This window comes from Chiloscyllium punctatum, chromosome 12 (assembly GCF_047496795.1).
Source record: "Chiloscyllium punctatum isolate Juve2018m chromosome 12, sChiPun1.3, whole genome shotgun sequence".
NCBI lineage: Eukaryota > Metazoa > Chordata > Chondrichthyes > Orectolobiformes > Hemiscylliidae > Chiloscyllium > Chiloscyllium punctatum.
In genome coordinates, this window is record NC_092750.1 from 99559205 (window position 1) to 99563722 (window position 4518).

Consider the following 4518-nt stretch of genomic DNA (forward strand, 5'->3'; position numbering starts at 1 on the left):
TTTATTCCGAGTCGGAACTGTCTCAGAATGAACCAGCAAACATGAAATTCCCGTCACATTCACACACACATTTAATCTTGACGCATAATTTCTTTAGACAGTTTCTCTCTCACGTGAAGAAATATATATGGAGAGAGAAGTGAAGGTGATGTTTTAGCTCAATGGGCTTTCTCATATGGCTGAACGTAAGCTGGGTAAAATTCCCGAAAATGCAGTTTTGTTCGTTTCATTTTATTAATTTTGCTGCACCTTCACTCTGTTCATTCCAATGATCGGAAGTGAATTGGATTTATATGATTGGAACGCTTAATGTTGTATTCAATTTTGCTCCGAATTTATTTCAGCTTAAAGAAAATACTGATGAGAAAAACAAAAGGTTAAACTACAAAACACGATGCCAGTTTTGATGCTCAGTTACGTTGACAGGTTTCAGTGGGTATCAAATGAACCCAACATCATGGCGATCATCCTCCCATCTTTAAGGCATGGGATTAAAGCAGGAAATCGGTCTCCAAGAGACGGGTCACTTCCTAATCATTATGGAATAGCTTTCCTTGACAATATACAAAATCTGCTCAGTTCCATTTATAATTCTTCATGTGGAATATTAATAGAAATCTTTCACGACTTTGAGTTTTTTTTTTGCTGAATCTTATTCAGCTGCAGACGTTTCCGATATTTCTTTACATCTAAAGTCGTCCAAATTAGACATTGTTTCCTCGCACCTTCTACCCACTACACCCCACTTTTACACTTTTACCTGGCCACAGGTTGTCTCTCTCCTGGTGAAACTCGCTGCTTGTGTGTCTTTAAATGTGCCTTTCCAAATATTTTGGAAACGGATTGTCTGAGTGACAGAAATTCTGTTCCCATTATTTCTTTGTCCTACATCAATGGTTTTGAAATCTTGACTTTCAGAAAGTTATGAACTTGAAAGAGTGAATTTACCACATATTTCCTCTCTCCAAACCTCAAATACTCCGGAAAACTTCCATTCGGTTTTCCTTGGTTTAGTTTCAAATTTTCCAAAACACAAATAAATAAAATTCCATCCCGATTAAACGCCTTCAGCATCGTCTCCAATGTTTTAACAGCCCAGTAAACGCTGGCAGTTTCCTCTGATAGAATCACAGATTCCCTACAATGCAGAAAGTACAATTCAGCCAATAGATTCTGTAGGGACACTCTGAACAGCATCTCAACCAGATCTAGCTCCTGTTTTTATCCCTGCAACCTCTGGCTTGTGATTTCAAATAAACCTGCTGGAATAAAATCTGGCATCGTGTGACTGCTGAGCTTATCACTGGATAATTCACTTAACTTACTGAAGTCACTCCCTGGACACATCAGCGCAATTTAACATGGCCAATCTACCTAACCTACAGACTTAAGAGCATTGCGAAACACTGTAGTGTACCATCACATTGAACACTATCTGTATCATGTGTAATGGTTTTACACACTGGTAACTCATCCTAGTGAAAGCCTGCTGCGCCCACCAACCCGAATTCAATCCATCCAAACGCGGTTCTACGCTGTACAACCTCATTAGTGCTGCTGGAAATGTTTCTGCACTCAGATCTGAATGGGTTTACTTTGTTTTCTTCCTCAGATTCCTGCTTTAAATAAACACATCAGTCAGGAACAACTGTATAAAATGGATTTCATTGCAACGCAAACACAATGTGCAGTTTGCTGAAGTTACGTGTTTGCACTGTCACTGACACTCTCTCTCCCCAGGAGCTGCAGTCCGTCTCCACGCTGATTCAGACAGCACTGTCCTCCCTGTGACATATCCAATCGAGAATGGAAGGCCAAGCATTAATAACTTTCAGATGCGAACAAAGCGACACGTTTAAAACTTTTCCGTTGCCCCCAGCGGAGAGTTGTGCCCTGTGACAGGCGGAGACACTAACCACGATACCGTGGAGGACAACGACATCGAAGGTGGCCCTTCAGCCTGTTGTAGCCGCACTTGTCCAACACAACTGCTTTACGACCTGAATCAAGATTTCCACCGTTTAGCGCATAGTCTTATTTATTTTGGCATCACAAATTCACATCTCCATTTTTTTTAAAGGTTAGAACAATTTCCGCCTCTCTGACCCTTTCCGCAAATCTACTCAAAACTTTCTGCCTTTTTCCGAAGTCTCTTGGCCCCAGTGTTCAAACTCTCCACCAATAACAAACATTTCTTTCAGTCTATTCTATCCATATCCCTCATTATTTTGTACATCTCAATCATGACTTCTCCAATCTCCTCTGCTCGGCGACAAACAACCCCAGTGAACTCCTCACAACTGAAAGTTTTCAGCCCAGACAATATCCCAGTGAATCTTTTGCAACGTTCCCAGTGCGATCACATCCATGCAGTACTCTGAATTGCAGAACTGCGCAAAGTAATCTAGATAGAGCCGAATGAACTTTTTTTCTATTCCGTTACACTATGAGGGCGTCGCTGGTTCGGCAGTATTTATTGCCATCCCTAATTGCACAGCGGGTTGTTGAGACTCAACCATATTGTAGTGAGTCTGGAGTCACATGAAGGCACGAGCAGGTAAGAATGGCAGTTTCATTCCTTAAATGACGTCAGATTTTTTTTTCAACAATTGAACATGGATATATAGGAGTTTTTAGATCCGTAATTCCAGATATTGATTGAATCCTAATTCTACCACCTAGCATGGTCTGAGTCAAACCCGAGTCCATGGTGTCTGAATAAACAGTCCAGTGTTCAGTGGTAATTGCTCTCGGCCATTGCAGAAAAGCAGTGAAACTGAACATATCCAATGAAGTCGCTTTTCTGCGATACTGTTCTGTGCCATTTTCCTGATCTTGACCCCCCCCCCCCCACCCCCAATAATATCTGGTCCATGCCGGTAAAAGCTGCTACATGATTATTGAACTCACAACAGCGGTAACCAAATGGATCAAATAGTCTGTAGGTCCCGATGGTGGGGTTGGGGCACGTTCACCCAGCAACAGTGACCGCAGCCACACAGACTGATCGGTATTAATGGGAGAGTCTGTAATAGATTCTGCAATGCCTTAGTGAAATAGGAAATGACTCCACAAACACATGATGAAAGAGCAGCGCTCCGAAAGCTAGTGCTTCAATTAAACCTGTAAGATCATAACCTGGTGTTGCGTGATTTTTAACTTTGTACTCCATAGTCCAACACCGGCATCTCCAAATTAATGAAATGGGGGTATGGGATGGAAAGTTCGGTTAGTGATCGAAGGAGGGAAGAAATCTCTGAGAACGGGTGGATTTGAATTCTGACATATGAAACCACAGAGATGTGAGCGAGCAGAGCTTGAAGGAAAATAAAATCACCTTCGAGAAAATCAAAACGTTAAAATAACTGATTCCTTTGTGTTTCACAAAAGACTGGGGCAAACGGAGCGATTACTGCCGTAACTCGGATTCGAACCGAGGTTGCTGCGGCCACAACGCAGAGTACTAACCACTATACGATCACGGCACCCCACAGACAAATGCTCTTAGCATGCACCATAAGTACAGTATCATAAGAAATGTTAGGCAGAGCACCAAATGCACAATATCAGTGCTTAGCGAACAGTAGCAGATATGTGGGAACTCAGAATGGGCTGACCGTTTAACATCGGTGCCCTCAGAGGCTGTGGTTATTCAATCGTTAATGTGCTGAAGGCTGAGATAAATAGATTTCTCCAAAACATCAAAGACTCTGTGGACAGTGCAGCATTTGTTACCTGCACATCCACCAATATCACTTATTGTACCTGTTGCTCCCGGTGCGGTCTCCTGTACATTTGGGAGACTGGATGCCTCCTCGCAGAGCGCTTCAGGGAACATCTCTGGGACAACCGCACCAATCAACCACACTGCCCTGTGGCCCAAAATTTCAACTCTCCCTCCCACTCTGCCGAGGACATGGAGGTCCTGGGTCTCGTTCATCGCCGCTCCCTCACCACCAGACGCCTGGAGGAAGAACGCCTCATCTTCCACCTCAGAACACTTCAACCCCAGGGCATCAATGTGGACTTCAACAGTTTCCTCATTTCCCCTTCCCCCACCTCACCCTAGTTCTAATCTTCCAACTCAGCACTGTCCCCATGACGTGTCCTGACTTGTCCTACCTGCTTATCTTCTTTTCCACCTATCCACTCCGCCCTCCCCCCCACCATCTATCACCTTCATACCCTCCCCCACTCAACTATTGTACTCCATGCTACTTTCTCCCCACCCCCCCACTCCTCTCACTTATCTCTCCACCCTTCAGGCTCTCTGCCTGTATTCCTGATGAAGAGCCTTTGCCCGAAACGTCGATTTTACTGCTCCTCGGATGCTGCCTGAACTGCTGTGCTCTTCCAGCACCACTAATCCAGAATCTGGTTTCCAGCATCTGCAGTCATTGTTTTTACCAAGCTTTTATTGAAATGTATACTTCAAAAGCAATGCAGTTTAACATCGGTTACTTCACGAGTTTCCCCACACAAGGCAGTAACCACTGCTGCCACATAGTCCCAGTTCCC

At 43.8% G+C, this 4518-nt stretch overlaps 1 non-coding gene across 1 annotated transcript; it reads right to left on the reverse strand.

Moving 5' to 3' along the window:
- Positions 1-3413: 3413 nt before the first annotated feature.
- Positions 3414-3485, reverse strand: trnah-gug (transfer RNA histidin (anticodon GUG)). The gene has a single exon. It is a non-coding gene; the product is annotated as a tRNA-His (tRNA).
- Between the last annotated feature and the right edge of the window lie 1033 nt (positions 3486-4518).